Source organism: Lontra canadensis, unplaced genomic scaffold (assembly GCF_010015895.1).
Source record: "Lontra canadensis isolate GAN:19392208 unplaced genomic scaffold, GSC_riverotter_1.0 scaffold100, whole genome shotgun sequence".
Taxonomy (NCBI): domain Eukaryota; kingdom Metazoa; phylum Chordata; class Mammalia; order Carnivora; family Mustelidae; genus Lontra; species Lontra canadensis.
This window is the reverse complement of record NW_022631094.1, coordinates 2117108-2142141: the sequence shown is the minus strand read 5'-3', so window position 1 is coordinate 2142141 and position 25034 is coordinate 2117108. Positions and strand designations below refer to the sequence as shown.

At 35.2% G+C, this 25034-nt stretch overlaps 1 protein-coding gene across 4 annotated transcripts in view; it reads left to right on the top strand.

The window, feature by feature from the left end:
- The window catches only part of ZNF438 (zinc finger protein 438), a 179007-nt gene that overhangs the window by 46046 nt on the left and 107927 nt on the right, over window positions 1-25034 (top strand). The window contains exon 1 of one of the 4 annotated variants that reach the window (XM_032837910.1): window positions 17299-17316. The exons of the other annotated variants lie outside the window; for them this stretch is intronic. The gene's annotated coding sequence lies outside the window, so the exon portion shown is untranslated. Of the gene's footprint in view, window positions 1-17298; window positions 17317-25034 lie in introns of those variants that run through there. 4 annotated transcript variants of the gene reach the window in all.

The following is a 25034-nucleotide window of genomic DNA, read 5'->3' as shown; positions in this document are numbered from 1 at the left end:
GATTGAATAAAAAAGTAAGAGTAAACTCTATGTTTTTCTCAAGAAACTCTTGAAATAGGTTAGAAAAAAGTTGGAAAAATATATACAATGTAAGTCCTAGGTAACAGAAAACTGGAGTGGCTAATATTAATATCAGAGTGAGCTTCAGAACAAATGATGTTAATAAGGTTAAAAAAGGACACTTCATAATGATAAATGGATCAATATTTCAAGATGAAATTATAACTTTAAATGCAGCCACTATGCTACATTGCCAAAATACATGAAGCAAAAACCAATAGAGCTGAAAGAATACATTGAGAAATCTATTATAATTGGACATTTCAGCACTGATAAAAGTAATTGATGGGACAAGTACAAAGAATATCAGGAAAGATATAGATATGTGTATAACAACACTGTAAACTAATTTGATTAGTATTTATAAAACATGTCACTCAAGAAGAGCAGAGTTTATATTCTTTTCAAGTGCATGTGGAACATTCATCAACATAGACCACCACATGCTAATATATAAAACAAGTCTCATTAACTTTAAAATACTGGAAGTTATGCATAGTATGTCCTCTGACCCCAACAATTAAGTTAGAAATGAATATCAGAAAGGTATCTGAAAAATCCTCAATATTTGTAATTACACCAAATGCTTCTAACACATTGGTTAAAAAAATAATAATAAAATAGGGAAATTAAAAGTTGTCTTGAAGTGAATCAGAATGAAAACACATAAAAATCCATGAGGTTTAGCTGAAGCAGTGCTCAAATTTTTAACTTTAAATACTTGTATTAGAAAAGAAGAAAGGGATAAAATAAGTGATCTAAATATCCACCTTAAGAAGCCAGAAAAAGAAGAGCAAATTAAAACCAAAGTAAGTAGAAGGAAGGAAATAATCAACAACAACAGAAATCGAAGAGATGATCAAGGAAACCAAAAGCAGGCTTTTTGAAAAGATGAATAAACCTCTAGGTAGTCTAATCAAGAAAAATAAAGAAGGAGGAAAACACATGTTAGTAAGTATAATATCAGGATTGAAAGAAGGGATGTCATTACATATTCTACAGAAATTAATAGCATATAGAAGAAATATCATTTAGAAATAAGTTTGACAACACTGATGAAACAGATAAATTCCTTGGAAGACACACATTACTGAAATTTGACTCTGAAAGAAATAAAATTAGAGTAGTACCATATCTTAAAGAAGTTATATCCTTAGTTAAAACCCTTTCCATATAAACAAAGCAAACCAGAAACAAAAACCAAAAGAATTCCAGTCCCATAACTGGATGTTATAATGTTGTAACTGATGAATTCCATCAAACATTTAAAGGAGAAATAATTCAGAAAATAGAGAAAAAAGGAACACATCCCAACTCATTTTAGGATATCAGCATTAATGTTGATACCAATCAAGGTACAGATATTACAAGAAAACTATGAACAAATATCCTCATGAACATACAAGAAAAGTTTTTGAAGATTAGTAAATTAAATCCAGCAGTATATAAAAACATGGGTTTTTCCTGGGTGTGCAAGCTTGGTTTAATTTTAGGATATTCCCCTAGCGTAAGTCATCACTTTAACAGGAAAAATGGAAAAAAGCTATACAGTACTGTGAATAGTTGCAGAGAAAACAATGGACTAAATTCAAGAGCCATTCATAAAAGGAATCTCTTGGGAAACTAAAAACAGAAGGGAACTTTCTCAACTTGAGAAAAGACATCTACATATAATCTCTAGCTAAAATCTCATTAATAGCACAAGTTAGAATGCTTTCCCCCTAAGATAAGAAACAAGGCAAGGATGCCTACTCCCTCCTTATGTCTGTCTAGGACTGTGATGGAGACCCCAGCCAGTGTAATAGGCAATAAAAAGAAAGAAATGGCATACAGATTGCCAAAGTAGACATAAAACATCTTCATTTGCATGTAACATGGTCATGTATAGAGAAAATGCTGAGCAATCTCTCAAAAGCCACTAGAATTTGTATTTGAATTTAGCAAGATTATAGGACACAAAGTAGATATACAAAATCAAATGTATATGTATATACTAGCAATGAAAAATTGGAAATTGAGATTTTAAATCTGTATGGAAATACAAAGGACCTAGAAAAGTTAAAAAAAAAAATTGACAAGAACAGTATTGGAAGTTTCAAAACTTCCTCTACTTTTTAAAAAATTTATTTATTTGAGAGAGAGAGAATCTCAAGCATATTCCCTGCTGAGTGCAGATCCTGATACAGGGCTTAATCCCATGACCCATGAGATCATGACCTTAGCCAAAATCAAGAGTTGGATGCTCAACAGATCAAGCCACCCAGGTACCTCAAGACTTTCTCTACATTTTAAAGCTTCCTCTTTAAAGCCACAGTGATCAAATCGGTGTTGGTTTAAAGTAGACATGTATATCAATGGGATAGAATAGAGAATCCAGAAACAAACCCACACTATATAGTCAATTGATTTTTGATAATTATGCCAAGGTAATTAAATGGAGAAAAGGTAGTCTTTTCAACATATGGTACTAGAACACCTGGATATCCAAATGTTTTTTTAAAAAAATTAACCTCAACCCTTATTCTTCATATATAAAAATATCTTGAGAAGAATCACGGATCTGAAACTGACTGAAACTGATTGAAACTGAAACTATAAAACTTTAAGAAAAAAATCATAGAAAATATTCGTGAAGTTGGGATAGGCAGAGATATCTTAGGACACAAAAAGCATGAACCATAAAAGAAAAATTGACAAATGGGACTCTATCAAAATTTAAAACTTCTGTTCTTTGAAAGATATCATTAAGAAAATGAAAAGGTAGTCTTTAAACAGAGAGAACATATGCAATATATATATATATATCTGACAAATGACTTGTGACCAGAATATATAAAGAACTTTTACAGCCCATTAATAATAAGACAACCCAGTTAAAAAAATATGCACAAGAAAATAATGAATGGCCAGTGCAGCACAGGAAAAGAGATTCAATATCATTAAACCTCAGAAAAAAACCCAAATCAATACAATGAGATACCACTATGTATTTGTCAGAATAGCTAAAATTAAAAATTAAAAAAGAGCACCTGTTAGCTGAGATGTAGACCAGTTGGACTTTCATATATTTTGCCATGGGGAAAGTGAAATGATAAAACTGTTTTAGAAAACACTTTGGTAGTATTACAAAGGTAAATATTATTGCCATAAGATGCAACAATTTTACTCCTAAATATTTACCCCAAAGAAATGAAAGTCAGTTTACACACACACCTGCACATGAATGTTCATAGTAGCTTTATTCATAATAGCTGCAAGCTAGGACCATCAACTAGTGACTAGATAAACACACTGTGGTATATCCATGCAGTGGAATATTACTTGGCAATAAAAGGGGCTAAAGAACTGATACACACAGCATGAATGACTCTCAGAAACATTATGCTGAGTTAAATAAGCCGGACACAAAAGAATCCAAATTCTATGATTCCATTTACTGCCTTGGATTACTACATCAGAAATGTTAGAAAAGGCAAATTTAATCATTAGTGATAATAAGCAGACAAGTTGTTGCCTGCAGCTGAGAGTTCAGTGTAATTGACCTGGATTGGGTCTGAGAAAACTTTTGGCATGAGTGTGTTCTGGTGGTGATTATAGGGACATATGGATATACATTTGTAAAATGCATTGAAATATGCATGAAAATGCACATATTTTACTGTATATAAACTGTAGTTCAGTAATGTTTTATTTTTTTAAGATTATTTATTTATATGAGAGAGAGTGTGATCAGGGAGAGGGACAGAAGGGGAGGGAGAGGAGGAGGGAAAGAATCCCAAGCAGACTCTGTGCTGAGTGCAGAGCCCTTTGCTGGCTTGATCTCATGACCCTGAGATCATGACCTGAGCTGAAACCGAGTCAGATGCTTAACTGACTGAGCCACCCAGGCAGCCCTAGTAATGTTGTTTTAAAAAGCATTCCACAGATATTGAAAGTTATTTAACTAGCAAAAGATTAACTCTAATAGTAGAAGACCTCTGTATAAGACTGATACTGAGTCAACCTGAAAAGTCTGTTTGGATAAATCAGTATATACAATAGAAACAATAATACATGAATTAAATATCCTTAAGCAAGGAAAGAGAATAAATGAATTCTCAGTATACTTTCTAGCCTGTGATTTAATATATTGGAATAGGACCCGAGCATCCTTAGATTTCACTGATGCACTTTTCTGTCTTCTTAAATTGATATTTGGTAGTGTCCTTGGCACCAAGGTGAATCCAGCTAAAATGAAGTGATTACACAGAATTCATTCTGGGTTTTGTTTTATTATTCTTTTGCATTTTTCTAATCAGAATATGTACATAATACTCCAGTGTCTCTTAGAATCTATTCTTCATTTTAGAAACAGGACCTCTAGATTTTACCTGAGCATATATATGGCCGTCCACCTAGAAACTACATTGTTCTGCTTTTCTTGCAGCAGGGTGTGACTTTGTGGCTAATAATAGTTGAAAGATGATTGTATAAGGTTAACCCCTTCAAAACAAGCCACATGTCCTAGACTTTCTCTTTTCCCTTTCTGCTTGGCTGGCATGTTATATCAGGTGTAGCAACCATCTTAGGTCCAGAGCTGGAGGTCATGTAAAGGATACTAGAGCCAGTGTAGGTCCGTGGTGATCTTGTACAGCATACCTTTCCTTGCCACCCAATATTATAACATGAAAAAGAAGAATTTCTAACTTGAGCTACTATATTTTTTTTTTCAAAGATTTATGTATTTTAGAGAGAAAGTGAGCACGAGCAGGAGCGGCAGTGGGATAGGGAGAGATTCTCAAGCAGACTCCGTGCTGAGTGCAGAGCCCCACACGAGGCTTGATTTCATGTGACCCTGAGATCACAACCTGAACCAAAACCAAGAGTTGGACACTTAACTGATTGTGCTACCCAGGCGCCCCTGAATCTCTTTGTTATAGCAGAAAGTTTATACACTAATTCAAAAGAAAGCATTTAAGAATTCTATTTTTCTCTGTGTACTTTTTGGATATATCCAGTATATTTTAGGGGGCAGTCTCAATTAAAATAATTATTTAAGAGAGTGTTTCTCAAAGTTTAAGTTACTTTTAAACTTTATGTACTAATTATTATTGAATTGATATACAGGTTTTCTTCAACTTACAGTGGGGTTATATCCTGATAAACCCATTGTACATTGAAAGTATCTTAAGTTAAGTTGACAATGCATTTAGTACATCTAAGCTACCAAACATCATAGCTAGCTCAGCCTACCTTAAGCATGCATGACACTTATATTAGCCTGCTGGGCAAAATCCTCTAACATAAAGAATGTGTTATAATAAAATGTTGAATATCTCATGTAATAAATTGAATGCTCTATTGAAAGTGAAAAACAGAATGGTTGTATGTGTTTTAAGCCTATTGATCATTTACCCTCGTGATTGTGTGGCTGACTGGGAGCTGTGCCTGCTCGGCATCATGAGAGTTCAGTGTTACTGTTACCAGTTTTTCGGTGTTATGTTGTTAACCTGGGAAAAGTCAAGACTCAAAATTTGAAGTACAGTTTCAGCTAGAATTATTTATCTGTTACCAACTTTTCTATAATTTTTTTGTCTAGTCTGTCAAAGGCTTAAAGATATAAATCATTAATTTATTAATTTTTCCTTATATTTGTATCGGTTTTTGGTTTAGAATGTGTGTTAATGTATTATTTGCTTCCAGCATCTCAATTGATAATTATACTTTTGTCAGAATAATATGACTTTCTTCCCAATTTTTGCTATGTGCTTTGTATTTTAGCTGACATGAATATTGCTACCTTAGTTTATATTTCCCTATATGTCTTTATACTTATTATATTTGCTCTTTCTTTGTCATGTCTTTTAGATATTTCCTAAAAGTAGAGTATAGCTAGATTTCATTTTTTAACATAGTGAGAACCTTTTCTTTTAAGGATATTTTAAATCATTTATATTTATTGTCAGAATTGATCTAATTGGTTTTACTTCATTGATCTTGTTTGAAGCTTTCTGTTTTAAATTCTTTTTTGTTTCCATTGTGTTTTGGACTTCTTGCTCTTTGATTTAAAGTTTATCTTCATTTAATTTGGTTCTGATTTTTTCAATTTATGGGAACATCTCCAGTTATTTACTAGTCAGCTTGTTCCTGAGATGTCCCTGTCATTACTATATAAGTAACACAGGGCATGCAGTCACATTCTCATTAATGTTAGCGTCGTGAGAGAAGCTGTCCTTTCAGTGCTTTGAGTCTCTGATAGGCTGTTAGCCTATCTTGAATGTTCCTTGTCATGAGAGGGTACCAGCTCCATTCCCTTTCTATAATAAGGAAGCTTGAATATGGGGCTTTCCCATTTTTTTCACATTATGCTTAAAGACTATTTAGGGAAGTAGGGGCTTAGATAGTACTCAGTCTTGTCTTGGAAACAGTGTGGAAAGAAGAAGCCTGTGGCAGTTGCTAAGGGTAATATCTTTAAGAAAATAGTGGTGTTGCAAAGTTATTTTTAGAGTTATTTTAGTTATTTTCATTCATGTATACATATATATGAATGAATGACAAGACTTCCATCTTGTCATATATATATAGATATCCATCTCTATCTCTATCTATCTATCTATCTATCTCTCTATATATTTTTTTAAAGCAGATAATTATGTGGCTGGACTACCAAGATGTAGGGAGTGAATTGAAGCTGAGAACAGCCTCTCCGGGATTGCAGGTTATAGTGAAGTCTCTTGCCAAGAGACTCATCTTAGTGTGGTATGTGGATGGCATAAGGGCTGAGGAGGCAGGAAGGCCTTTTTTTCCCCAGCTTTGGTTCTCTGTTTTTCTTTGTGACCATGGCAAAACACTCAGCTTTTCTGGGCCTCAGGCTAGATCTATGAAGTGAGGAAGATGACTCTCGGAGATCCTTTCTAACTTTAAAATCCCATGACTGGCCAGGACCCCAAGGATAGCAAAGAAGTTTCCATTTGACAGCAGTTTTATTTTTAATTTCATTAAGCAAAGAAATCAGCTTAATTTCATCTTGCAGAGGCAAGAGGAATAAATCACTTATCTTATTGCTTTGAGTGCAGAGAGTTAGAAGAAGGGATCATATATGACTTGTGTGTTTATGTTTTGACCTAATATTAGGTGACACGTGTTGTGCTGGAGATCCCAGTTATAACACGTGGAAGTAGTCTTCTCATAGAATGACTTAGAGGAATGTGAAATCACTCCTTTTCCCTGAGGAAATGTGGAAAGATATTTATCTAGACTCCCAGAAGGTGACTCTAGGATATGTGCTTGTCTTGAGATTGAGGGTGCTGGGACGTGGGCCCACTGGGTGATAATAGTCAGACATGAGACTAAAGGTCACACTGAAGGTATTTCATTGATGAGCTCCTGAGTGGTCAAAAGGCTGCTGGCACTAAATTCATGTTTCACAACATCAGCGAGAGGATGCTTCCCAAGCTGGCTTTTTGTCATAAGCTAAGCTGGACATGGTCACAAGCAGGGTAGGCAGATAGAATTTTGAAATAATGAACATGTCACAATGGTAAGAGAGCGAGGAAACAGTGCTGACTGAATAAAATCTATACAGCAGTCAAAGGGTGATTCTTTTTTGAAGAAAGGCTTTGTTCTGGCTCGGTTCTGGAGGCTGAGCCACTGACAAAGGCTTCATCTGGGGCAGCACGGTAAAGATCATGCAAGCAGACGTTAGTTGCTTCTCTTCTCTAGTCATCACTTTGCGGACTTTCATTTCCCTCTACCAAGAGCTTCTGGGGAAAAAGGAGAATTGTTTCATTTCAGAAATGTGTTTTATTCTAGTAAATAAAGACATGTCATGAATAAATCCAAGTAAAATACAAGTAAGTTAGAAGCTTGGATAAAAAATGCAGGTGATAGGCTTTTATGAAGAGCCGTTGTGTGGTAGGCCCACCTAGGGATGTGGAGGTCAACATTCAGTGGCTTCTGTCCTTAAGAACCTAACTTGAGTAAGGCAGATGGATAAATGGCTAATACGTTTTTTCTTGGTAGAGGAAGACCTTTGTTATTGGTAGTAACAACCAGAATTCTAGACTCTTCTGTGGGACACAGGATTCCTCTTCTCTTCAGCCTGTACATAGAAGGGTACTGTATGTCATTATCATTCAGAAGGTTATTCACCTTCTGCTGGACTACCCGGGTAAAGAGTTGCAAAACACAGCTTCTTCACAAAGGAATTAATGTCATGGCCATGGGCTTTCAAGGGTAAATTGCTAAGACTATGTTTCATTGTTTTTGTAGAGCATCTGCTCTATGCAAGGCTCTGTGCTAGATGTTGAGACTACAAGGTTAGATAGAATCCCTGTTCTTAAGACGTTTATAGTCCAGAAGGAGATGAGTAAATGGATAAGTGGAGCCCAGGGTACATGGAGACATACAGGAGGGAATAAATCATTAGAATGCACAGGAGAGAATGATGCAGGGAACTTTCCATGTGTTCTAATAGAACTAAACAGTCTCAAAGAACCTATTTTTTTAATGGTTGTAGTGAGCTGCGCTAAAGGTTCTTTTTTTTTCCTAAGAGCTATACATTTCTGATGTTAGGGATAATAATAACAGCCAAAAACTTCACAATGTTTTACTCTGTGTCAGGCACGGTTCTGGTGCTTTATGTATAACCAGTTAAGTAATCCTTACAGTCGTCCTATAAGGTAGGTATTATTATTAACCTAGAAACTGAGGCACAGAGCACCTGAGTAACTTGACTGATGACAATTATTATGAAGTAGATCCAGGCCTTGTTTCCAAAGTTGATGTTCTTAACTACTGTGAGAAGTTAAGCTGTCTAAAATTAAGAGAGTTGACTACTGGGGGAACCATTATACATTTTTGTAGGTCCAGCAGCTTAATATTAATGAGTCCACAGCTGAATATCTAGGAGGAAAAAAAATGTCAGTACATGTGCTGCTTATTTTCTAGAAATAAAGCTGTATATTATTATTATTATTGGAATTGCCCTGTGGCAGCTACAAATGATAACTAGAATACTTTATTTGAAATTATAGGAAAATACCTTTTGATCAAATACTGTTCCCCATTAATTTACAGAAAGGGGCTTTCTTGAATTTTGAATATATCTAAAGAGATTGCACAGCCTCCCACAATCCCTGAATCCCACAGCTCTTTGAGGTGGGGATTTCCTATTAAGCCCAGGGTCTCCTGGACAAGGAAGAGGCTACTTTCTCTAGTGTTCATCTATTGAAATGTCGGTCTCTTTTTTACAGCAGTGGAGGCCTTTAATTTATAAGCTGGATTTGTAAATTGAAGGGCCCAGGCTGGCTGGGTCTGTGGTGCATGTGGGTTACCTCCGTGCCTGAACCACAGGAGGCCCACTCTTTGCTGCACTGAGGGAGTTAATAAGAGCTTTTGTGACCCGGTTTGCCCACAGTTTATGGGCTCAAATCTAGATGATCTGAAAGAAAAAAGAATGGGATGAAAAAGTCAAAGTTATGGTTGTAAACTAGAAGGAAAGTTAGAATTTTAAAACCAGCATCGATATGGCACAGAAAAGAATTAGAAGTTAGGAAGAACCTAGGAAGAAAGATTTTTAATTAGAGCAGCACTCAAGACATTTGAGATTGTTATGATGATTTTAAGTAGGCAACCCTTTGGCTTTAAAAAGAATCAAGGACTTGACTTTCTGTCTGTAGTTTATTAAATATAAACAGAAAATTTAAAGAGAAAAGGTAATCTTTTTATGTAAAACTGTTTTGATTTATGGCTTCCTGGACTTTGAAAGACTCCTTGTCCCTTGATTAAATACATTGAGTTCTAAAACTTAATAAATATATTTTTTGTGCACCAGCAAGTATTTTTAATATACCAATTAGGAGTATCATTAGGAAGATTATTGAAAGCAGTATGTAATATAAAACTTAGATGGTAATCCTAAAGAAAATGAGGTTTCAGACATCGTTTGGATACATTTCCTAAAAATAGAAGTAAACTTTTCATGTACTACTGAAATCAACTATAGGAATGAAGATAAGATTTTGTGTAAAGATATTTTCTATTTTGCTTTTTAAAAAATTAATTTTATTAGCTATCAAAGTTCCCTTTGACCAACCCCCCCATCCTCCCAGAGGTCATCATTTTGTCATTCATTCATCCAAAAAGTTTTTTTGAATATTTATATGCATATGTTTGTATACATAGAATGGATATTTATGTTTTGCGTAGATTTTAAAAAAACAACCTGTGGAATATATTGTTTGCTTGTTCATTTTAAATATGGCCTTCTGTCATGTTTTGTTTTTAATTCTTCAGTAATGTTACTAATTACAGCTGACATTTATTGAGTAGTTACTCTGTGTTAGATGAGATATTTAGCATTTTTCATATAATTTAGCTTAATAATCTTTACAATAAGCTTCAGAGGTGAGTAAAAATAGTTGGCTTTGTAGGAATACATTTTTACCTTCATTATACCTCATATTTACATTAAATTACTAATGCCAGTAGTTTATCATTCTTTAATAAGGCTTCAAAAATAAACCTGAGGAATAATCTATACAGGTTGGTAAGAAAATAACTTTTAGTTCTGTTAGTTTTGTTACTCTTGCACAGTCAGCCTTTTACTACCAAGTCCCCAGAGGGGGTGTTTTTGCGAAGCCAGAAGGAGGGAAATGTGAGGGGAACTCCTGCTCACCTTTTAGGAATGCAGAGGTAATTTTTGTCATATTTGATCATTCTCAGTAAAGAACAGATAACCCCAGACATTCCTCACTAGTTAATGGTTTTAAAAGTCCTTGCCTGTGATGATATCCTTATTTTGGGGAAAGTTGTAGGTTACAAGACCTAAGTGGAAGGAGGTTTGTTTTTGGAAGATGCTTCTCCCTGTGCCCTTAGTCATTCTGGTATGAGGAACAGAGAGAGGCTACTGCAGTGGGAGCTTGGACAATTTTTTTTTTTTTTTTTTAATGGGAATTGGTAGAAAGGGAGTGATAGTGAGTGGATAGAAAGGGAAAAAAAGGTTGTGTTTATTATGTCTTCCCTGATTTTGGAGTTTGGAGGAAATTTTCAGAATTTCATGACAAAATGAATGAATGAGATAGCTTTTTAGAAAGGTTTGAATCTCATCTCTGCTATTTAACTAGCTGGGTGATCTTGAAAAAGCCACTTTCTGCTGTTTGAATCAAAAGATAATAACATCCACTTTATAAAGTTGTAGGGTTGAAATTATATAAAATGTTTTTTATATGTTGGGAAGTACTGTACAAATATGCAAATATTAGGTGATAGTCTATTTTTATTATCATAACTCTTGTCTAGGCTGTCTACAGTTTGCCTCTTTTAACTATATTGCCTCTGTACTGAAGATTTAACCTCCTTGTTGCTTCTATCCTTTATTACTTGCAAGAGAGTACTATATTAGGGCTCTCTTATTTTCCAAATAGTAAGAAGTGGCCTTACTGCTGAATCATTTAACAAATATCGAAGGCCTAATATGTATCAGTCAGCATTTCTTTAGGCCCAGTTTAAGAACTGAAAAGATCATTGACAGTAACCCAAAAGAGGAGATACGCTGAAGGTCCCAGTAATCATCATTTCATTGTCATTATACATTCATGTTCACAGACATTTTTGATCTTTTGTCTTCAATATAAAAGTAAGCAAATATAAATTAACATCTGTGTACTTAAAAAAGTGTAATCCTGTTGCAGTGCAACATTGTTTGAAAAAAAAACAATCAAATTATCTTGCTGTGGTTTCTTTTTGGTTATAATACTTAAATTATTTTGAAGATCCCGAACAACATTCATTGGGGATATGAAGTGTTTATCAGAACAAGACATGGGTGAATGGTGGTTAAGAAGTGCTAAAAGTAAGCTCTTGTTTCCAGATGGGGAGGTGGTTACACTGAGTTTCTATTTGGTGCCCTTCAGGGTCCTCATTTAATGGGGAACTGATCTTTGTGTGAAAGCCCCTCAGTTGTCTGGTTTCTTATTTAGAATTTGTTTATTATTTTGCTCCCTGGCATCCCCCTAATGCTTCTCCTAACATAAAGGTTAACATAAACTCAGAGTCCGTGGAAAGAACAAGCACCTTTAACTTATTGAAGAGTTATCAGATTGCCTCTCTGGGAGCCATAAGAAATCAGTTGTTTAAGGCAACTAGGAAGTCTGCAGTTTAAATCTCATTTTCCATTTAACTGATGTGCCATTTATTATACAAAAACTCTACTGGTATAGGCTGTTTCCTGAAGAAGATACATGAACTTTGGAGGAGGTACTTTGCTGGAAAAAATAAAATCCTTTGGTTTTATTGTTCCTCTTCTGGATAGTTCTAAAAAGCTTTTGACTTTTACCTGTGGTTTGCTTTATCATCTGTGTTTACTTTCATTTATTTCTTAACATACTCTTTGTGGCAAGCCACCTCTATCCCGAAGTTATACCAATGAAAAAAGTTAAACTTCATTTCAAAGTGATCTGTGAAATTCCATTCCATATTTTAAGCTTAGCCCATTGGAAATATCACTTTTTTCTTTATTTATTTTTCTGCCCCACTCATGCCCTCACTGTCTGAGGACCATGGATAGGGTTTGTTTGTTTGTTTGTTTGTTTGTTTTTAATTAATCTCTTTTAAACTAACCTGTCTATGGAAACTGAATGTTTCCCCTTTTCTGAAAGGAAGGCAGTTGTGTAAGAATAGTTTGTTTTCTTGAGATCCCAAGCCAGGGGTCTCTAGAGGAGTCTGGGATCGCACGTTTGCTTTTCCAGATTTGAAACAAGAAATATTTAATTTGCCTTGACTCCACCTAAACTTCTTAAATAGAATTCAAAATTAGTTGATTTCTCTGAGCTTCTGGTTTGTAATTCTGAAGAACTTCTACATAGAACAGATAAAGGATGGAGTAAGAATTTCTGATTCGGTTGCGTATAATTTATTGTGGAAAGAATGTTTTCCCTACAGACTGACTAGGAACAAGATGTTTAAACATAAGCCAGGGTGGAGACCTATTTGTTTGGTCAGCTTCAGAGGAGCCACGTTTCCCTACTTGTGATGCGTCTGCCAACTATTTTGTCCCCCCACCCCTGCCTGATTCTTCAAGTTTCTTTGGAATTTTTACTTAAGGCTCTGTTGGATAAGGCAGTGATACAGTGCATACGTGGCGATGAGAAAGGCTAAAGGCAGTTTTCTGGAGCAACATGATTTTAGCATGGCATGAATTTTGGCTGGGCTGTGAGTGTGTGAGAGAGAGAGAGAGTGTGTGTGTGTGTGTGTGTGTTTGTATATATAAAATGGCTTCTTTCCTTTTTCCCAGTCCCCCTCTGCTGTCGCTCTGTGTATTCACATGGCCCGATGGCTGCAGGAGTCCATTTATCACAGGCAGTAGGAGGGGGTGTGGAGATATGAAAGGGTTACTGTTCACATTTCCTGTGTAATTCCCTCTGATCTTACTGAGCTGTAATTTCTTTCTTGATGTTAAACATTCCCAGGCTCCTATAACCTTCTAGCCTGCTTGTTCTGGCCAAGTTTGTCCCAGGTGATCATGTAGGCGAACCTCCTGTTTTAAAAGGCTAGAAATCTCTCCTTCCTTCGTGAGATAGGCTACATGCTCATTCCTTTGCAATCCCAGAAGAAATCCCTGTGATTTAACACAAGAACAGAGCATAACCTACTAGTTTTAAAAATCAAATTTAGTATCCAAGTGTGTTGTCCAGTTGGATGTGTAGGTTTTAAAATCTCCTGATTCCGGGTTTAGTGAATTTCTAGTTAAATGAAAGCCCATCCATCTGTTAAAGATTGCATTCTTTCTTCTTAACACACTTGAGAAATGGGTTCTGATTCTAAAAGTAAAATTTGTCTCTACCATGTTACTTTCAGCTTGCTTAACTGCTAGATCATTTTAAGTTGCCTCAAATGCAAAGCTGTTTAACTGAAACTGCCACATTGCTGCTTCGGTTCTGTTCAGGTTGTAGTTGAGCATACGGAGGCTACTGGTACTTGTAATTTTCTCCTTTTTCTCTGGTTTTAAAAGTATATAGCAGCTCATTTTTATTCCACAAGTTTTTAAATATACATTTTCACGGTTGCCAAAGGTTTTCTATTTTTGCCTTTCCCCTTAAGTTTTAGAAGAAAATGCTGTGCTCCTGTGAAGCCTAAGACTATGTCAGCAAGCTGCTGGTGAACTGATAGGGGCAAGGGGTCCTTGGGCCAGCACTGCCCTCATTGTTAGGTAAGGAGTGTTTCTTTAGAACAGGGCTCTGTTTGCTTGTGTTGCTAATAGCACATCTCTGTGTCTTCATTCAACAACTTGGGAACCTTAGGGTTTGGGGACAGACTAGAAATAAAACAACATCTCTTAGAAGGAGCTTCTAAGATAATTTAAGCTTACTGGTGTTTAGGCTGAAGTAAACTATTTGTATTGCTTAAAACAGTGAGATAAAATACTCTTTATGCATCTTAACCATGTGTAATACGGTTTTACACAGAGGTGGGTAGATGAATTTTTAGATTGATTCTGTTTGGATTTGCCTTAGAGAGCCAACAGGAATGGTTGGTATTTCTCATCCACCTTTAGTTCCCCTAAACGAAAAACAGAGCCTGCCGCGCCATGGGCTTTCAATAATGGTTTGTTGAATGAGTGAATTAAACTGACAGATTACGTCTGTGGATTCTTACTTGTTCTGTATATGCATTATTATGTGTATGTCTAATAATGCTTCTCTCACCCTTTTTGTTAGTCTCTAATGATAGATCTTGTTCGAAGTCCTTTGTTATTAAACAGTTAATTCTCTCAAAGCATTTTGTGCCCAAGTCCATAAAAGTGTTGTACTCCTGGCTGGTCTAACCACGCCACTGCTGTGTCATAGAAAACAATGAGATTTAGTTGTAAGTTACTTAAATTATAGATAGTCTGTTAACATTTCCTAAAACTGATAAGCCTGTTCACTGTTCTCATAATGGAAAAACACTTAATTTTCTCCCAAGGACTCTCTATTCCTAAGACCATCATAAAGCACTGAATAGTAATGTCAGTCATCAACAAATACTTACTAAATAAATCTAAAGTCTTTTAGACATTTCAGTGAATAGAATACATACACTAGTCAAGCTGAACAACAACTTATGGTACATTAAATGTGGGGATGTGCTAAGTGAGCAACCTGAATGAGACTCATGTAGCTTAGTGGAAGGAAAAATCGTTTTGACTTTAACTAGAGAGTGGTGCGAGATTTCATAAAGGAAGCGTGAGTTGGGTATTAGACAAATAGTTGGGTTTTAGCTATAAAGCAATGAGGCTGTTTTACATTTACAAATACTGGTGTTAGTTATCACACTTCCTGTTCCCAACAGCAACGAAGAAACAACAAAAACAAAAAAGCTTAAGTATATGATGGAGCCTTTTCTCCATTGGTGATTTATTTATTCCTTATTTTTTAGTGAAGTACAATTTCAGAATAGCTTCCACTAAGGACATACAACTATGTTATTTATCGTAAGGATCCACTTCAGTAAGAAGACCTCCCAAATTAAAATTTCAGTGGGAAGACAGGATATATATTGAAAAGTTATCATTCATGATTATACTTTGGTGTTAAAAGCTTCATCCAATCTCAGTGGCAAGTTTTTAAGAGACTTCACTGCTGATTTATACCTTGATTTGAAGTCTGATGTATAAGGAGATAGATCCAAATTTACTGTTTTTTTGTTGCACAGATATAGGTAGCTATAGTAACTTTATAAAAATACAACCTCACAGCAATTTTTTATTAACCTCTTAAAGATTCTTCTACAATAAAGCAAATACTGTAATACTATCCCAAACTAATCAGTTTTGTGAAGCAAATTAAAATATGGCTAGAATTTACATTGAGACCCTTTGATTGCATTTACTTGTTACTACTCACTATTAAAAGCAAACACTTTAGGGGCGCCTGGGTGGCTCAGTGGGTTAAAGCCTCTGCCTTCAGCTCAGGTCGTGATCCCAGGGTCCTGGGATCGAACTCCACATCGTGCTCTCTGCTCCGTCGGGAGCCTGCTTCCTCCTCTCTCTCTCTGCCTGCCTCTCTGCCTACTTGTGATCTCTGTCTGTCAAATAAATAAATAAAATCTTTAAAAAAAAAAAAGCAAACACTTTAATCCATTTAATTTTAGAGCCAAGCTTTTATCTCTAGTTTTATTCTTGTATTTCATAAACAAGCAAAGGAAAAACAATACAATGAAGAAATGAAATCAGTTTCTCTAACATAGTAAAGATAGAATTTTAAGACAGTTGCCTGACTTTACTGTTCAGTCTTTTGGCCTTAGCATATTTTTGTGACTGCATGCACATCTCTCCATATCCTTATTTGTTCACCTGTTGCTGCCAGTGTGATGATGAATGGAAACTATAATCAATGGTTATTTCCCACATTGTATTTTTGCCTCAGTCTTTCAGGGTATCACAAAGTGATCCGTGATTAAAGAGTCTGGTGGTCAGCTAATTTTATGAAAGGTGGGAGCATCTCAGTGAATATTGATATTTCATTTAAGCCAGTATTTCCCAAATATATTTAACTTTGGAAATGCCCACTGCTTGCCTGCTTGCCTTCCTCTCTGCCCTTCTTCCTTCCTTCCTTTTAGCTTCCTTCTTTTCTTTTTTAAGAATACCTGTTAAAATCTTCTGTAGAACAAGTTTTAGGAATCATTACTATGAAGGTTATACACACAGACACAGACAGACACACAGACACAACACATGCACACTCAATTTAGGTCTGTTATGTCCATTTTTCTCTTAATCTCTACCTTTTCTAGAGTATAGGATGGGATATAGAAGGAAAAAGAATAATAATGCTTAAGTCTGCTAGCTATCCTGGTATTGTGTGAGTGGGAAAGAGGCTCCTTTATAAAACAAGATTTGAGATTGGTGTGAGGATTTCAAGAGTTCTTACTCTCTGCATTTTATATAGCTCTGAACAAACAGGAGTTGACCAAGCATAACAGAAGTTATTTCTGGGGAGAGGAAAAAGATGGATTGAAGGTAAAATGGGGCTCACACTTTCTACTATACATATTTCTATTCTGTTTGAATTTTTTCCTTAGTGTAAATTTTTTTGGTAAAAATTGTAAGTTCCTTAAAAATAAGGAGTGAAGTAAAAGACCTTACTAGTTGAGAGAAACTCTATTAAAGAATTGCTTACTCTAAGCTTTTGTAAGTAGTAGCCTCTGGTGCTTTCAAACTCACTTTGTTTAAAAAAATACCAAAAATCGTAAGCCGTTTTTTTTTTTTTTTTCAGGAACAAGATTATATGAAGTAAGGTAAATCTGTCGGATGAAATTAATACACCTTTCCCTTCCTACCCCTGTTTCTTTCAATTGTTGCTATAATTCACTATATCATCATTCTCTGTTTTTGTGCCAAGTTAGGGACTGTGTCTTGTCTCTGTATCTTTAGTGCCTAACTCTGCATCATGCCTGATAACTTAGTAAGCATTTGATAAGTGTGGATGTGGGTGTTTGTTGCAGGAGACTTAATACCATAATCATTCCTAGGAAAATGCATTAGTGCTTGTTACTTTCAGATCTTTTTTTTTTTTTTAAGATTTTATTTATTTATTTATTTGACACAGAGAGAGAGATCACAAGTAGGCAGAGAGGCAGACGGGGGGTGGGGAAGCAGGCTCCCTGCTGAGCTGGGAGCCTGATGTGGGACTCGATCCCAGGACCCTGAGATCATGACCCGAGCTGAAGACAGAGGCTTAACCCACTGAGCCACCCAGGTGCCCCTCACTTTCAGATCTTAAGAGGAGTATACTTTTTTTAAAACATCCTTAAAATATACTCTATTTTGTTTTTGTATTATATCTGTCTTCCCTCAGAAAGAATTTAAGATAGTATTCATTAGTACACATAAAATAAAATAATGTTTTAAATAAATGAATAAAATAACTAAGTTGGAGGACTTTGTTACTTCCCAGATTCAAAATTCAATATCAGGTGACGGTAACCAAGACAGTATATCATTGGCGTAATGATAAACTTGCAGATCAATAGAGTGGAATTGAGAGTCCAAGAATAAACCCTTACATTTTTGGTCAATTGATTTTCTTTTTCTTTTTTATTTTTTTAAAAGTTGCTAAAGACTATTCAATAAACAAAGGGTCATCTTTTAAACACATAGTTCTGAAAAAACTGGCATCCATATGCGAAAAAATGTACTTCCTCACAAAAACAACGGTACAAAAAATTAGCTCAAAATTAATTATGAACCTAAATGTAAGAGCTAAAACTATAAAAATCTGAAAGAAAGCATAGAAGAAACTTCATGACCTTGGATTGGGCAAAGAGTTAGTAGATATAACACCAAAAGCATGAGACATAGAGAAAAAAAGGGATAAAATTGACTTCATTAAAATTGCAAACTTGCCTCAAAAGACACTATTAAAAAACTGAAAAGAGAAGCCACAGAGAAAATACTTGCATATCATATCTGATCATACCAAGAACGGTATCCAGAACATATAAAGAACTCCAACAGATGAATGATGAGAAGACAGACAACCCAGTTAAAAAATAAGCAAAAGAATTGAATAGGCATTTCATAAAAAAAGACTTAAATGACTAATAAGCACCTGAAAATGTGCTCATCGTCATTAGTTATTAGGAAAACCCACATTAAAAACACAGTAATATACTACTCCATGCCCACTAGTGAGGCCTCTTGTCAAAAAAGACATAATATCTCCTGTCTAGGATGTGGGGAAATAGGAAGGCCCATACATTGTTGGTGGGAATATAGAATGGTATACCCACCTTGGAAGACAGTTTGATCATTTCCTTAAAAATTAAACCAACATGGGGAGCCTGGGTGGCTCAGTCATTAAGGATCTGCCTTAGGCTCAGGCCATGGTCCCAGGGTCCTGGGATCAAGCCCTTCATCAGGCTCCCTGCTCAGCAGGAAGCCTACTTCTCCCTCTCTTACTCTCCCTGCTTGTGTTCCCTCTTTCTCCGTGTGTCTCTCTGTCAAATAAATAAATAAAATATTTTAAATGAATAAATAAAATTAAATTAAAATAAAAATGAAACCAACCTAACATATGCATTAGTCAGGTTTCCAGAGAAACACTCAATAGGATTTGTCTGTGTATAGAGAGAGATTTATTTTAAGGAATTAGCTCATGTAACTGTGGAGGTTTGGTGGGTCCAAAATGTGATAGGGGAGCTTGACAGGCTGGGAACTCAACAAATAATTGCAGTTTGAGTTCAAAGCTAGTCTGCTGGAAAACTAGGAAGAGCTGATGTTGCAGATGAAGTGTGAAGGCAGTCTTCTGGGGAATTTCCTCTCCATTTGAGAGGTTAGCCTTTTGTTCTATTCAGGCCTCCCACTAATTGGATGAGACCCACCCACAAAATGGAGGCCAATCTGCTTTACTCAAAGTCCACCAATTTAAATGTAAATTTCATGCAAAAACACTCTTCAGTATAATGTTTGACCAAATATCTGGGCATTGTGCCCAATCAAGTTGACATGTAAAATTAACTATCACACCATAAAACCCAGCAATTCTACTTTTCAGAATCTACCCAAGAGAAATGAAAACATATATCCACCCAAAGACTTGTTTGCAATTGTTCATAGTACCTTTTTTCATCATAGACAAAAATGAGAAACAATTCAAATGTCCAACTAATACATGGGTAAACAAAACATGGTATGTCCATATATTAGAATACTCTTCAGTAATTGATAAATGAAAATACTGATATATGCTATAATATGGATGAACCTCAAAAATATTATGCTAAGTGAAAGATGCCAAATTCAAAAGACTAAAAATTATATGATTCCACTTGTATGAAATATCTAGATAGAGCCAATCAGAGGAGTTTTCGGGGATGGCAGCAGGGGTTATTGCATATGGACTTAGGGAGGTATTAAAGAGTTAAGGGAATATTTTGAGATTTGATTTTGGCGATGATTACACACCTCTGTAAATTGACTAAAACATTGAACTATATACTTATAACAGGTGACTTTTATAGTATATTAATTGTACCTAGTATTGTAAAAATAATAGAGTTGATAAAAATGGGACAAATGGACCAAGGGCAGGACACACAATGCATCTCATAAAAGCCCCTATATTTCCTTGAGGGGGGTCACAAATTTTACTCTAAATTTTCTAAAGAGACCATTGTAAGATGAGATGTTTTTACTAGTGTTCACAAGATCAACATTTATCAGCATTTTAGGAGAAACCTAATAATTATAACTCAAAGAAAAATGTATCCTTTTATTCATAGTGCAGCATATTCAACTCTGCCCTCAAGAGCATCCCTATAGTAAATAACTGAAGACTCTTTTCTAGAGCTGTTTCTTAAACCTCCCTTCAGTACAGTCTAGTGGCTTAACATCAAAGGCACTTCACTGAATACTGGGTGAATGGTAATGCCGGGTGAATAAGAAGGAGAATGGTAAAAGGACAAAGCCAAGAATGCTGCTCTTTGGTGGTATGTTTTAGTCCAGACATGCGGTTTTAGAAAAATGAATGGGTGTACCAAATAGATATGCAGCAATTCCGCAGAAGCTTTTTTGTAAAAACTGAGTAATGGTTAAGTTTAGCATTTTACTCCCTGGCACGTACCTAGAGTGTAGTAATTCTCAGTTACGGATTAGATATGGAGCCATTTGCTTTCATAGCTAGATTGAGAGTACGGTTGGCATCCTCTGGGGATTCTGGGGAGCCTGAGGAGGAAGAGTATCAGAATAGACTGTCTACCGTATATGAATAGGGGTAGCCTGGAGAAATATGTGCTGATGGGTTATGATTCTCCCTGAAAAATCATTTTGGCTGTTCTCCAGTGTTTAGACCAAGGGATCATTCAGGCTCTGAAGACAGTATAACATAGCCATAGACACTAAACTTGGAATACTGTGGTGTCCATTATAAGTTTTCAAAAGTGATACATAGGTGTTGTAAAGCATTTCTAACAATTCAATTCATATATGAAGTATAGACTATATAGAATAAAAAATTAAAGACTTCTTTCTTTTCTCTATTCCTTTATTTTCCTGTTAATGTATATTTAAATTATTTCTAGTTTTTAGCTGTAATAAGGCTGTAGTAAACATACTGGCATAGGGCACTCCTCCATTTAAGTAAAGATTTGAGTGCACACATACATACTTACACAATTACATATACATACATGCATGTATATGTGTCTGTGTGGGTGTGTGTATATATGTATATATTATCACGTTAGTAACAGCTATTACCTGTTCTGTATTTCATAATTTACTTTAATATACCAGTATTTCTTTATTTTATATTTTAAAATCACGCTTTAGACCACTACCAGCATTTGATTTTATATTTGTAATTCTGGTCTTGCTCTAATCATGAGAAAGTATCTAAATAACCATTTGTTAAATTAACTAAAGGATAACCTAAGCATGAATCTTTTGACTTGATTATATATGTACAATAGTTTATTTAGTAAGAAGAAAATGTTAATTGCAATAACTTAGTTGAAGTTTATGTTTGGAAAATTGTTTATTTTATAATATTCCAGAGAATGTTGGCTTTTTTTTATCTTCAAAGAATAATTTCACCTTGTAATTATCTTTGTACATTACTTCTGAATAATATCTAAGTTTGGGCCTTTGCTTCCAGTTGGGTTCTAGAAGGTGGTGACAGGACATTGTGGCCCCTGTAACAACATAAATAAATTATAAAAGTCGTTGTGATGATCTGTTATTACATAATAAATTGCCCCAATACTTAGTGATTTAAAACAATAATTGTTTTATATAGCTTATGATTCTGTGGATTGGCAGTTAAGGTCGATCTCAGCTGGGTGATTTTTCTGTTCCGTGTTGCATTGAATGAGATCACTAGATAGTATTTAGCTGATGGGTGAATTGCTTTAGAGGGTCTAAGATATCTTTACACATGCATATGGTGCCTGGGCAGAGGTGGAATTCTGGCTTTACATGACCTTTCTAAAAGCATGGTAGTCTTAGAATGGTCAGACTTCCAACATTTGAGACATTTTATACCAGAAGTAAACTGATTAGATTGAAGAGATCATTTCCTCACTCTACCTGTCTAATAATGGAAAAGATGGGTCCTATATGGGAAAAAATAATATCCACTACAGTTTTATGTTTGTCACATTCACAGTATTAAGAATACACTAAAAAGTTATATAAGATGTAAAAAGGAAAAATCAATCCAAGAAAGAAGTAAAAGTATACTTAGATCCATCAATGACACTCTAAGTAGGAGTTAATCAGACAAGGATTTTATCAGTTATAAATATATTAAAGGAAATAAAGGAAGTGGTTAAATATGAAGGAAAAGACAAAGAACAGTGACAGAAAGTTGAGATATATTAAAAAATACTCTAGAGCTAAAAAAATACAATATCTGAAATTAAGGTTTGATTTTAATGGTAAAGTAGACACAGCAAAAAATAAACTAGAATTAATAATCTCAAAGAGAGTTCAGTGGGAAAATGTACAAGCTGAATCACAGGGAAAAAAGAATGTAAAGAACAGTATAGGATAAGAGATATATGGACAGTCATTTCATTTAATATACATATAATTGGAGTCATAGGAGACGAAAAGAAGCAAAAACAATACTTGAAAAGATAATAACCAAAGATTTTCCAATCTGATGAAAGATAGCCATCTACAGAGTCAAGCAATACAGAAATCTTTTGGACCTCAGGTAAGATTAATATAAAGAAAACCACATGTAGGTACAACATAATGAAACTTGAAGGAAATAACCTTTTGTAGGAAATAAACCCACAACTATACGGTCAGTCTTTAACAAAGCAGGAAAGAATATCCAGTGGGAAAAAAATAATTTCTTCAACAAATAGTATTCAGAAAACTGGTCACAAAAGAATGAAACTGGACCATTTTCTTACACCACACACACAAAAAATTCAAAATAGGTGAAAGAACTAAAAGCGAGACCTGAAACTATAAAGTCCTAGAAGAGAGCATAAGCAGTGATGTCTTCATTGACTGTGGAACATTTTTCAGATATGTCTCCTAAAGCAGGGGAAATAAAAACAAAAATTAACTATTGGGACTGTCAAAATAAAAAATCTTCTGCACAGTGAAGGAAACAATCAAACTAAAAGGCAACCCATTGAATGGGAAGAGGTATTCACAAATGTCATAACTGATGGAGAGTTAGTATCCAAAATATATAAAGGACTTAATACAACTCAACACCGAAAAAACAAGTAATACAGTTAAAGAATGGGCAGAAGACAAGAACGGACATTTCTCCAAAGAAGATATCCAGATGGCCAAAAGAAACTTGAAAACATGCTCAACGTAACTCATTATCAAATGTACATCAGAACTACTTTGAGATATCAACTCACACCGGCCATAATGACTAAAATCAAAAACAAAAATAACTTATGTTGGCAATAATATGTAGAAAAAGGAACCCTTGTGCACTGTTGGTGAGAAAGCAAACTGGTGCAGCCACTGCAGAAAACTATATTGTATACCTGAATCTAATATAACACTGTATGTTAACTATATTGGAATTTTAAAAAAGCTAACAGGAAATAAAATACATTAATAAACATTTATTAATTAAGAGAAAAGATTAGATGGAATGAATTGAAACAAGTTCTACACTAAACTCACTTGCCATATAATTTCCTTCAGATTGATTTCCATTTATTCAGTTTACATACCTTTTGTTGGAGTTTGAGTAGGCCAGTTAAATACACCATCTATTCCTTCTTCCAACTTCTGAACCCTTTGAGAAGTAGACATAGCTCAGAATAAAAAATATCAACTTTATCTTTGGAGAAACTGGGTAAAAGAGTGTGCTTAGATCTCTGTGGAGTCTTCCTGCATATTCAAATTGGATTGACTTGACTTGCCCTGTTGAGTTTGCTATACGAATGAGAAGAGAATATATGTAGTTTTGGGCTGGTAAGGTCTAAGAGAGAGTGAGAGATTAGTGACATATGTGGCCCATCTTTTACCCCATCTCACCAAACAGATAAAGCAGAAAGAGAACGAGTGGTGTTTTGTCACCTGTCATCCTGGGCAAAGCCCTACTCTTAATCATGTTCTTTTTTCCAAGGAGTCAGACCTGTCTTATTCTCATGGAACCCACAGTTCCACTACTGGTCTACTTCCAGTTCCTCATGTCATCTGGACCCTCTGCTCTATTTTGAACAAAGTTTTATAACTTTGATCTTTCCCTAGAACTCTTTTTCCCCATTCTCCCTAGAAATTTAAACTTGGCTTTTGTGGACAGTCCCCCATTTGTTTTATTTTTTTTTTGTTTGTTTTTGGGGTTTTTTTTGCATGGCCATCTGAAGAAAATGTATTGAATTTTTCTAATTCTAGATATTTAATATACAGTGTTAAATTAATTCCAGGTGTACAATATGATCCAGCACTTCCATTCATTACTCAGTATTCATCAAGATATGTCTGCTCTTAATCCACTTTATTTCACCACTCATTCCTCCACCCACCTCCCATCTGGTAACTATCAGTTCTCTATATTTTAGAGTCTGGTTTTTTGTTTTTTTGTTTTGTTTTATTTGCTTGTCTCATATTTCCTTCTGTTTTCCTTTCCTTTCCATTCCATTCCGTTCCGTTCCGTTCCCTTTCCCTTCCCTTTCCCTCCCTTTCCTTTCCCTCCCTTTCCCTTTCTTTTCCTTTCCCTCTTCTCCATTTCCCTTTTCTCCACACCCAGCATGCAGCCCAACACTGGGCTTGAACTTACGACCCTGAGATCAAGACCTGAGCAGAGACCAAGAGTCACATACTTAAATGACTGAGCCACCCAGGCACCCCAACTTGTCTCCTTTTTTTCTGTTTGTTTTGTTTTTAAATTCTACCTGTGAGTGAAATCATGTGGTATTTGTCTTTTTCTCTTTGGCTTATTTCACTTAGCAATAACATCTAGATTCATCCAATGGCAACATTTAATTTTTTATGCCTGAGTAATATACCTGTGTGTGTGTGTGTTTGT